The 12,540-nt window shown below is 42.2% G+C and overlaps 1 protein-coding gene across 3 annotated transcripts in view; it reads left to right on the top strand.

The window, feature by feature from the left end:
• Window positions 1-12,208: 12,208 nt before the first annotated feature.
• Window positions 12,209-12,540, top strand: part of nsd3 (nuclear receptor binding SET domain protein 3) — a 47,206-nt gene continuing 46,874 nt past the window's right edge. For all 3 annotated transcript variants that reach the window (XM_061928901.1, XM_061928900.1, XM_061928899.2), the window contains exon 1: window positions 12,209-12,493. The gene's annotated coding sequence lies outside the window, so the exon portion shown is untranslated. The remainder of the gene's footprint in view (window positions 12,494-12,540) is intronic.

Here is a 12,540-nt window from a genome sequence, read left to right as displayed (position 1 = left end):
CGGGGTGTGGGATATATAGGGTGGGGGGAGGTAGGTTTGGTTGGCATCAACACTTCAGTCATCAACAATCAGCATCAACAATTGCATCATCAGAGAAATGGATATTGAAACAGTGTAGGACTGACTTGGTAGGATATGTACAGCAAGTAGTGGACATAGAAAGAGAGATCAGAAAGTATAAGAAAAAGTGTCTACATTTGATTGTTTGATTGTTTACATTTGATTATTTACAATCCGAAGAGGTATTATGTGGAAGGGAGGGTGTTAGTTTAGGGTTGTAGTTGCCTGGAGGTGTTCTTTTAGTGCGTTTTGAAGGAGGATAGAGATGCCCTTTATTTTACACCTGTTGGGAGTGCATTCCATATTGATGTGGCATAGAAAGAGAATGAGTTAAGACCTTTGTTAGTTCGGAATCTGGGTTTAACGTGGTTCGTGGAGCTCCCTCTGGCACAAAATAAAGTACATTAAAAAAAGACTGTTTAAAACGAAAATTCTATTTTTATTCCATAAATTATACCCTTTAGATAGGTCTTTATTGTCATTGCACAAGTACAAAAAAACTTTGTTTTCAGCACAAACCCATTCAAGATTAGATAAACAAACAGTGTACAGGGTTACAGAAGAGCAACGCTGATGGGTCGCTACAAGGCGCCTCGTAAAAGATGGGAAAAAGGTCAACGCTCTGGAAGGATCAGTAAAAAAATACAATCTAGACTGGGCTCCTAAGGGGGCAAGGTCTGGAGTGGGAACAAACCTCCATAGCAAAGCACATATACACATTACAACATACATCTCGAGATATCTGGCAACAGAGGGGAGGCAGTGGGGGCCACGGTGGAAGGCTGCAGCTCTTCAGGCGCTGCCCATCCGTCCATCACCCCTAAGGGATTCGCTTCAAGGGCATTGGATGGGGGGTGGGGTATGTGTGTGTGGCGTATATTTTTTGTGGATGCATGTGAGTGTAAGCCTGCCGCGTGTCTCTGTTCCGCGGCCTTGGTGTCGTGCAGTCGCTAGTCAGCCCAAAGTCAACAACAACAGGTGTGTGTCCATGAGAGACAAGAAGGGAGTTTGTTGTGTCTTCGCCGCACTGTCCTTCAGGAGAGTCTCGAAGCCAGGGAAATAATCCAAGTGTGGAAGTCTCTCTCCCTAGTGGGTCCTCCTGACGCTGACAAAGCTTCACGCTAGTCCGGATGTGTGGTGTTATCAACAATGTCCTTTATTGGCAGCTCACATGCGCACAACTTTTCAGTTCCTGCTCCGTGACTTTTCAGTCTCTCTGGTCTTCTTCTCCGACTCTCGTGCGCGTGTGTCTGCCCATCAGCAACTCCAACCTTCACCTGTGTGTCGGCCCGGCTGCTGCTGATAAGTATGGCAGGTGATTGGATGATCAGTCCCAGCTGGGTAATCCAATCACCTGCCAGCTGTGCTTCGAGGCCGGTCCATACACATTCCTGCAGGAGGCGCGCCGACCAGGCCCCCCTCCACGCCAAGTTAGAATGTTATGTATGCGAATGAAAATAAATTTGCTTTTCACTCTAAAATTGTCTGTGACTGGTCCTGAAAATTCATCCTGCGGGCCAGACAGTTCGATATTATCCAAATCACAAAGTGTCCACAGTTCTTCCCACATCCTCCAATCATTTGTGGCAGCCTTGGAGTACTTTGAAGACTGTCAGCAACTTCCAATTTGTCGACAAACCAGAGCAACGCTTACTCCAATCAGCAGATGTCCTGTTGTCATAATTCCGAATAGGTGGATATTTTCACATCCTCGACTGAAAGGGTCGCCGGGCACGTGGCACTCCTTCTTCTTCCAAGAATCCGTCGTGTGTCCAGCAACAACCGCTCCGTCACGACAAGCAGGTTCCCCCAAACCCAAGATCTTGTCAATTTCGTTGAGGTCAGTTAAATAGTTCCAATGTTTAAATTTGGAGAGCGGTGCAAAAAAAAGGCAAAACAAGAAAAGACAAAGAAGCAAGCAGGAGAGATAAGGGAGAGGAAAGGGGAGCGTCCACCCTCGATGAGTGTCAGTGAGAAAGGTGCCATTACCAAAACTACATAGACCAGGGGTATCCAAACTACGACCCGCGAGCCAAATGCGGCCCACAGGAGTCTTCAGTGCGGCCCGCGAGACATCACAAGTTTAACAAGAAGATTGGCCCGAGGTGGGATTTTGCCTAAATTCAGTCCTCCACAGACTGGAGTGATATTGCCGCTGTTTTGTGGGCAAAGACAGAATCTGGTCAATAACCATCAATTTCATTTGGAAATTATTTCAACAAGGGCTGGGCGATAAGGACAAAAAACTATATATTTCGATATATTTTTGCTTAAACTCGATATTTGATATACATCTCAATATATTTTTTCTGTGAAAATGTACATATAAAGATATTCATTTTTGAGCAATATTCAGTAAAATTGAAGTGAATGACAACTGTTCTGTAAACAGTCAGTGGCACTTGTATTAACCCAGTTAGTCAAGATGAGTATTTACAGCACAGAAAATAAACTTTTTAAGTAGTACACCCCCCGCAACCCTGAAAGGTACAAGCGGTAGAAAATGGATGGCTGGATGGAGCTATGAGCTGAGCTCTTCTGACCATGGGTCAATGTTGTGCGTTTGCGAGCCGAAGATCGTAGGTGTTGTCACTACTCCTTTAAAACGCAAGGAGGCTTCACATTCTGCAAGAAGGGGAGGATTTCTTTATTTAGCTCAAATGTGTGTGACATTTATATCATTTTAGGGCGTAGATAAAAACAACAATAAAGTATTGTAATAATTTACTCTTCAAACAAAAAACTTACAATCGTAGCAGTTGGGTTGGGAACTACACTACAGGTTTTTGTTTTTTTAAAAGCTGGCATATTTCCATTCTGCAAAGGAAGCATGAGTTTTTCATGTGGCACAAAATAAAGTACATTTACAAAAAAAAGACTGTTTAAAACGAAAACAATGTTTTTATTCCATAAATGATACCCTTTAGTGTCATTACCAAAACTACATAGACCAGGGGTGTCCAAACTACGACTTGCGGGCCAAATGCGGCCCACCGGAGTCTTTAGTGCGGCCCGCGAGACATCACAAGTTTAACAAGAAGATTGGCCCGAGGTGTGATTTTGCCTAAATTCAGTCCCCCACAGACTTTGCCACTGTTTTGTGGGCAAAGACAGAATCTGGTCAATAATCATCAATTTCATTTACAAATGATTTCAACAAGGGCTGGGCAATAAGGACAAAAAACTATACAGTATATCTCGATATATTTTTGCTTAAACTCGATATTCGATACACATCTCAATATATTTTTCGGTGAAAATGTACATATAAAGATATTCATTTTTGAGCAATATTCAGTGAAATTGAAGTGAATGACAACTGTTCTGTAAACAGTCAGTGGCACTTGTATTAACCCAGTTAGTCAAGATTAGTATTTACAGCACAGAAAATAAACTGTTTGAGTAGTACAGAATTACATAACATAAATAAAATAGAAAAATAATGTTTCTACGTAAAATAAATAACATACTGTAGCTTTGCAAAGAATACAACATGTATCAAACTCAGATAAAAAATACATTTGCAGGTAGGCACTTTTTAATTCCCAGTCGACGATATAATGGACTGTCACACACGTACGGTTCTTTGGTCCTACTAGAAGTGGTCCGCGCAAAGTAAGTGACTTCACTTAATTGTGCGGCTTTGATCCTCCTCACTTCGTTGTACATTTCGCTTGAAAATTCTCTTTTCTCTTCTCCGACTCTCGTCGTCATTTGGGATGCCTGTTGTGATTTTCCTTCCTGGTTCCATGATTCGCCCTATCTTGCCTCTGATTGGCCAGTCCCTAATGTTTTGCTCTACTCTTAACCAATCATGACTCATCACAGTAAACCAACCAATCATGGATGTTCTTATACGTAAACCAACCAATCATTGATCTTTCCCGTATATGTTGTCCCCTGCCCGTGGAATTGCACTAGTCCAGTTCTCCTTCTCTTCTCCCTCTTGCTTCTTTTGTAGCACGTAGCTTAGCTAACCGCTACATGGGTCTAAAAATAGCTAAGCTACGGAAATCGCTACTTTCCTGAGCGTGGCGCACGCTGCTGCTCACTGCTCCCTCACCTCAGAGGAGGTGAACATGGGGATGGGTCAAATGCACAGGACACATTTCACCACACCTAGTGTGTGTGACCATCGTTGGGACCTTAAAAAGTGGCAGCATCTATATGTATGACCCACTCCAAACAACTTTCCCCACTCATAGTGTAAATTAACTATAACCAACAAATATAGTCAACACACGGTCGCACTTAACACACCTCCTGCTCATTGAACTTTGCGGCCATTATAAAACACGTAAATATAATTTAAAATTACATATAGATAAATCCATTACAGTGCATGATGGGTGGCAAAAGACTCCACACTTACCCATGTTTGGCACATTTTAGCTGCTTGACATTCCTAATTGATAACAAAACTTTAAGGAGGGCATCAGGGAAAGAAACAAGGTAGGAGTCGAACTTTTACACACTCTTAATATTCAATGTTTTATCGTATACACTTCATATTGCATTGTCGTCAGGCGCTGATGTGAGAGGGTTGTTGGAGTTGAAGTTATGTGTAGTTGTTCAGTCTGTTATAGTTTGCTTTAATCAATGCCAACTAAAGCATTATTTTGGTACAAAAGATTGTTGTTACGCCACAATCAACGCTCTGCTGTGCGGCAAAAAAAAGTGTTGTTATGTGTGTATTTGTTAATGAGTGTCAATGTATGTGCGTGCACACGGTCATCCATGTAACAGAGTATTTGCAATTACCCTCAAAAATATGGCTTTTACCGCAGTTTGTACTGTATTTTTACATGTTTGGCAAACTTCCCTGTTCAATTTGGTGTAAATTTAATATGGCTTAAAGAATTGCGATCGGCAATTGGGTGTAAAAACAGCTGTGTAAACATTACAACGTTGTGTTACAACGTTGTAATACATAATAAAACAACTACTGAAGTTTATGTAGTGCTATGCTAAATAAATGCTAAATAACATGCTAAATAAATGGCATACATTTTAAAAAGCCATAACATTCACTATCTAAACATTTTTTCACAACATTTGGTAATGTTTTCAGGAGGCGCTGGATATTGAGTCAAAATGGACCGTGTTCCATGCCTCTTTTGTCGAGCCAGCCAATCAGAGCTGTGGCCACAAGGTGGTTAATGCGGGTTTTGGTGGTAATCCCAGGACCTGCTGGTGGACACAAGCAGTAAGGGATGCCATCAAGCTGAATAGGGAGTCGTATCGGGGTCCTTTTGGCTCATAGGACTCCGAAGACAGCGGACAGGTACCGACGGGCCAAGCGGAATGCGACTTTGGCGGTCGCCGAGGCAAAAATTAGGACATAGAAAGAGTTCCGGGAAGCCATGGAGAACGACTTTCAGATGGCTTTGAAGCGATTCTGGACCACCATCCACCGCCTCAGGAGGGGGAAGCAGTCCACTGTCGACACCCTGAATATTGGGGACGGTGTGCTGCTGACCACAACTTGGAATGTTGTGGATCGGTGAAGGGAATACTTTGAAGACTTCCTCAATCCCACCGAAACATCTTCCTATGATAAGTCAGTGCCTGGAAACTCTTTGGTAGGCTCTCCTATTTCTTGGGCTGAGGTTGCCGAGGTAGTCAAAAAGCTCCTCGGTGGCAGGGCCTCGGGAGTGAATGAGATCCGCCCAGAGTTCCTTTAGGCTCTGGATGCTGTGGGGCTGTCTTGGTTGACAAGACTTTGCAGCATTGCGTGGACATCAGGGACAGTGCCCCTGGATTGGCATACAAGGATGGTGGTTACTCTCTCGAAGAAGGGGAACCAGAGGGTGTGTTCCAATTATCGTGGGATCACACTCCTCAGCCTTCCTGGTAAGGTCTATTCAGGTTTACTAGAGAGGAGGCTACACCGGATAGTCAAACTTCCGATTCAGGAGGAGCAGTGTGGCTTTTGTCCTGGTCGTGGAACTGTGGACCAGCTCTATACTCTCGTGTCCCTCAGGTAATCCTGTGGTGAGTGCTCAGAGAATATGGGATATCAGAATGCCTGATTGTGCCGGTCTGCTCCTTGTATGATCGGTGTCAAACCTTGGTCCGCATTGCCGGCAGTAAGTTGTACTCGTTCCCAGTGAGAGTTGAACTTTGCTAGGCCTGTTCTTTGTCACCAATTCTGTTCATAACTCTTATGGACAGAATTTCTAGGCGTAGATAGAGCATTGAGAAGATCCGGATTGGCGGCTGCAGGATTAGGTCCCAGCTTTTTGGAGATGATGTTGTCCTGTTGGCTTCATCTGGCCAGGATCTTCAGCTCTCACTGGACCAGTTCGCAGTGACTGGGATGAAAATCAGCACCTCCAAGTCCGAGTCCATGGTTGTCTCCCAGAAAAGGGTGGAGTGCCCTCTCTGGGTTGGGGACAAGATCCTGCCTCAAGTAGAGGAGTTCAAGTACTTTGGGGTTTTGTTCACGAGTGAGGGAAGAGTTCCTCGTGAGATCTACTAGCAAATCGATGTGGGGTCTGCAGTGATGCAGACCCTCTATCAATTGATTGGCTCTGACTTTTTAGGCTAACGTGTGATTGGCTGTCCCTGCCATCACTCATTTGGTTGTGGCCAATAATTTTGTTTGTCTGCCACTGTAGATAACTTGTTGGCCGTTTGTTTTGCCTACCTTGTCAGCTAAACAGATTTTAATATCAGAGGTTCCATTGTGTAAATGCTGAGAAGCATTCACACATATAAGATTTTACAACAAAAATTCATCTATTTATTATTATTCTTGCAGCCCTTTCACACTCTTTTATTCCCCCAGTTTTCATTCGATCAGAACCCTTTAAGTATCAAAACGAGATCAACAAGCAGATCGGTAGGGCATCTGCAGTGATGCAGACCCTGTATCGATCCGTCGTGGTGATGAAGAAGCTAAGCCAAAAGGCAAAGCTCTCAATTTACCGGTCAAGCTACGATCCTATGGTCATGAGCTTTGGGTTGTGACCAAAACGACAAGTAGCTAAAATGAGTTTCCTCCGTCAGGTGTCGGGGCTCTCTCTTGGAGATCAGGTGAGAAGCTCTGTCATTTGGGAGGAGCTCAGGGCAAAGCTGCTGCTCCTCAACATCAAGAGGACCCAGATGAGGTGGTTCGGGCATTTGGTCAGGATGCCACCTGGACACCTCCTTGGAAAGGTGTTTAGGGTACGTCCAACTGGCAGAAGGTCACGAGGAAAACCCAGGACACATTGGAGAGACTATGTCTCCCAGCTGGCCGAATGCCTCGGGATGTCTCGACACAACGAAGTGGCTGCAGAGAGGAAATTCTGGGATTCTCTGCTTAGGCTGCCACTTCGCTCCTGACCTCAGATAAGTGGAAGAAGATGGATAGATGGGTGGATGGATAATACTGGTCAGCAATCATATATTTTTTCATTTTAATCCCATTCATTTGCAGCTTTACATGTATTAACAAAATATGTACAATATATATATTTTTTTGTGGGACAAGCATTACTTTTCATTATGTAGTGCATCATCAAATAACAATGTATATACTGTGGATAGTTGTGTAAATATAACGGAGGCCAGCCAATGTGGCTGGGTCATGTGTTCGTTGGTAAACTTTACTACCTGACAACCACAAGAGCTATCGGGTTGATGACTAAAGATTTTAGCTCAGTAGTTAGCACCAGCTCGTGTGACACTCGCATGACAACGATTACTGCCGTGTTCCCAGGATGCAGAAGACAGAGGAGGTTCAAGTTCAAGTATTTAATGTGGAGATTTACAATAACAATAACAATAACAATAACAAAAAGCGAGAGCTGGGAAATGCTCTGGAAGCATAAGGAGACTACAAAAATAATAAACGGAATGCTGGAGCAAAGAACAAACTTACTGCGCAAGAAGTACATTTGTACAAAACAAAGTGCCAACAAAAAAAGGTGACTCAGACTCAACTGAAATAGACCTAATTGCTAACAGAAGCAAGTGTGTGAATCAGTGCTCAGAGAAAGATGTGAAGCAGTTACGAAAAAACACAAACACACAGGAATTGCCACCAAAATAAGAGCACAGGACATATTTGTGGCCGACAAGGAGGTGGACGTGAGAGGCCGCGACGCACCATCAGCTGTAACAGTCCATATTTTCCAGGACCTTTTTTTCTTTGAAAATGAATGTGTCAATTTACAAACTTGCACAATTCCCAATTTTTTTAGCTGATTCAAACCGTTATACTATCCACTTACTCCACCCACCCTGGACTGTCAAGCCAACATGTTTTCAAAATGTCCTTAATTACGAGGAATTATTTATTTTAAACACCACTGTTTTTACTACTTCTCCCACATTTTTCATCCGATTTCAACCCTTTCACCACCAGAGCGACAGTCAAGCTATCTATTTTTGAGAGGAAGAACAATTCTCAGTTTTCCTGGTATTCCCGTTTTTCCGTAACACCTATTGTCTCATAAAAATAGTTGCTACATCTACATTTCTCAACCGATTTGAAACATTTCCAACGCCATTCTACTCAGTACAATAAGGGCAATTTTGCTATAACGCATATTCCACAAAATTTCTGTCTTTCCAGATATTCAAACATTTCCAGGAAATTCTGATTTAAAAAATGATGTAAGGTCTACAATTCCAACATTTCATACCCGATTCGAACTGTTCCACAATCCACACACTCCACTCATCCTGGAAATTCAAGCCAACCTGTTGCCTGTTACCCATTCATTTTCCCATTGGAAATGAATGGGTAATATACGAACCTCTTGGTATCCCACATTTCTCATCAGATTCGAACCATTCCACCGTTGCTGCATATGGAGAACACACAAATCCTCTGTTCATTAATTCTAAAATACTGAAATGAACTGATCTCGTACATTTTCAAAATACAAAAATCATGTACAAAGCAAATAACAGAATATACCCAGATAATAACCCAGAAATATACAACAGAATTTCTCAACAAAAGAAGAGAAATAAAATCTCAGGAATAAACGAAACCTGAAGTATTTATATACACGCACGATTTTGAACGCATTTAGTGTATCTGTAATGTGAAATTAAACTATGGAATGGATTGAGTAAAGAACTTAAAGAACATGCTACTATGAGACAGTTGGCAGCTCCCTCCATCAGTGTGTGAATGTGTGTGTGAATGGGTAAAATGTGGAAGTAGTGTCAAAGCGCTTTGAGTACCTTGAAGGTAGAAAAGCGCTATACAAGTACAACCCTTTAAGAAAGAGTAAAAGCAGATGGTGTTTACAAAGTATACCTAAGAACTCTTGAAGTAAAGTGACTGATACTGTATATAACTATCATGAACTAATTGTGGGACTAGGGTAGAATATGAATAAGTTCTGCTTTACACTAATGTATTCCTTCTGAATTATTTGTTGCTTCTTATCTCTTGTGACTCTATTCAGTCTCTCTCTCTCTCGCTACACACACAATTGGTCAAGACACATGGTCACCCCCCAGAGCCTGGGTTCTGTCCTCGATTTCTTCCCACTAGGTAGTTGTCCTTCCATCCATCCATCTTCTTCCGCTTATCCGAGGTCGGGTCGCGGGGACAGCAGCCTCAGCAGAGAAGCCCAGACTTCGCTCTCCCGTGTTATGTTCAGCTCTTCTCGAGGGATCCCAAAGCATTCCCAGGCTAGCTGGGAGACATAGTCTCTCCAACGTGTCCTAGGTTTTCCACAATCCAATACCACATACTCTCTAAGCACTCTCCACAAGGCTTCCCGAGGGACATGGTCGAAAGCCAAGTCCACAAAACACATGTAGACCCATGCACCTGAAATGTGTTTGTCATTCTTATTTGGTGTGGGTTCACAGTGTGGCGCATATTTGTAACAGTGTTAAAGTTGTTTATACGGCCACCCTCAGTGTGACCTGTATGGCTGTTGACCAAGTATGATTTGCATTCACTCATGTGTGTGTAAAAGCCGCATATATTATGTGACTTGACCGGCACGCTGTTCGAATGAAGGAAAAGCGGACGTGACGACAGGTTGTAGAGGACGCTAAAGGCACGCCCCCAATATCGTTGTCCGGGCGGGAATCGGGAGAAATTCGGGAGAATGGTTGCCCCGGGAGATTTTCGGGAGGGGCACTGAAAAATCGGGAGTGTTGGCAAGTATGCCAACAAGTATGTGCTCCAATCACTCTAACACAAAAAAAAAATAAGAGTTGTACAAATTATTGGAAACTCAAGACAGCCATGACATTATATTCTTTACAAGTGTATGTAAACTTTTGTTCGCAACTGTATATATATATATATATATATATATATATATATATATATATATATATATATATATATATATATATATATATGTATATATAAATATATATAAAAATATATATATAAAAAAAAAAATATATATATATATATATATATATATATATATATATAAATACATATATAATTATATATATATCAGTGACGTGCGGTGAGGTTCATGACTGGTGAGGCACTGACTTCATCACAGTCAGATTTACAAACATATGAACCCTAAAGAGTATCTTATTCACCATTTGATTGGCAGCAGTTAACGGGTTATGTTTAAAAGCTCATACCAGCATTCTTCCCTGCTTGGCACTCAGCATCAAGGGTTGGAATTGGGGGTTAAATCACCAAAAATGATTTCTGGGCGCGGCGCCGCTGCTGCCCACTGCTCCCCTCACCTCCCAGGGGGTGAACAAGGGGATGGGTCAAATGCAGAGGACAAATTTCACCACACCTAGTGTGTGTGACAATCATTGGTACTTTAACTTAACTTTAACTTTACACATACAAACTGTAGCACACAAAAAAGCACATTTAATAAAAAAAAACGTTATTATGGTCTTACCTTTACTTATAAGTGCGGGAACAGTGGTGTTCGTGTTGGAGGAGTTGTGAATGAATGAAATATGAAATCCGTGCTGCAGTCTGCAGGTGTACCTAATGTTGTGTCCCTGCAGTCGTTCACGGCTCCTCCGGCGCGAGCATTGTTGTTTTTGCACTTTTTGGCTTCTTGTTAAGTGACTTTTTTTGGGTGGATTCGGTCTTGCACGTGAAGGGTTTGGGTGTGGGCTTTGGTTGGTGTGGCGCTCCCATCGGGGGGGCATTCTGCGGCGGGGGTGCATTAACCGTCAGGAGGCGGGATTACTGCGAGCCTCAGCCAGTCCGTCTTCGCAGCAGTTTTATGATTGCTCAACACAAGAAATACTTTACACACATACAGTTGTTGACAAAATACACTGTACATTATATACCTCAGCTAACTAAACTATGAAAATGTACAATATAATTCATATAGCAATACGGTCTCACTGCACAGCAGGCCAGCAATTAGCAGAGTCATTGTGCAATCCATGTTGAGGCACAACTGAGTGACGGGCCTCAACTGGCTGCTGATCACCGCACCGTCTCTTCTCAGTATTTGAACGGCAAATGTGAAAATTCAGCGATTTTGAATAAAAATAATCTAAATCTGGTGAAGTTAAATGGAAAATAACTTTATAGTATAATCACTGAATACATATAACAATTTAATTAATTTGTTTTCTTTTTACATTTTTTTCTTTCCATGATGGCAGGTGCCTCCAGTGACCGCACGTCACTGATATATATATATATATATATATATATATATATATATATATATATATATATATATATATATATATATATATATATATATTCCTTGCGCGGCGTGATGATATCACATTATCGATGGGAAAATGCATTTTTAGACAATATGATTTTCCTGAGAGGATAGGAGACCCAGACAGTAAAAAGCGGTAGAAAATTGATTAGAAAGGACATAATAATAATAACAATTAAAAAAAAAAAAAAATATATATATATATATACCGGTATATATATATTTAAATTGGGACTTCCGACGGGCGGGATTTTGGACGCGGGCGGGCCGTAGTTTGGGGACCTATCCATCCTAGACCTCCGTCTAATTAGTCTGCGTATAAAACAACAATTAATAAATCCTAATGCATATTTGCACTTGACACAAATCATTGCCGTTTCCCCACAGTGTTGTAGGAGGTCTCGACGTGCTTGGATGTTGCATTGATTAAATGTACTAGCAAACGCCACATTAGCCCCCGCAGAATAAACACCGTCCCTGCCATCAAACGTGGTCTTGTTGAGCTGAAGAAAGCGTCTTGTTTCGAGCAGGGTGTCATTCAAAGCTCCACAGTAGCCTCCAGTGAGCGAGGAAGAGCCCAGCTTTGGGATTGGGTAGCGAGCAGATAGCGTAACATCCCCCTCCTCCTCTCTGTGGAGAATTGCGTTAAAACGAAAAAGGAAAGGCCCTGCGCTTTAACAAAAATAACAGAACACATTTTTGTTTTTTTTTGTTCCGTTCCCCCCTACTTCTATATTAAACGAAGACGCGTTGCTGGCCGGTGTATGTGTTTAGAATGGGACACGCTGAAGGTATTGACGTTTTTTTTATTTGCCTGCATTTCGCGACTCGGCGTCAA

Source organism: Nerophis lumbriciformis, linkage group LG33, assembly GCF_033978685.3.
Source record: "Nerophis lumbriciformis linkage group LG33, RoL_Nlum_v2.1, whole genome shotgun sequence".
NCBI lineage: Eukaryota > Metazoa > Chordata > Actinopteri > Syngnathiformes > Syngnathidae > Nerophis > Nerophis lumbriciformis.
The sequence above is the reverse complement of the archived record's forward strand: the minus strand, read 5'-3'. Positions and strand labels throughout refer to the sequence as shown.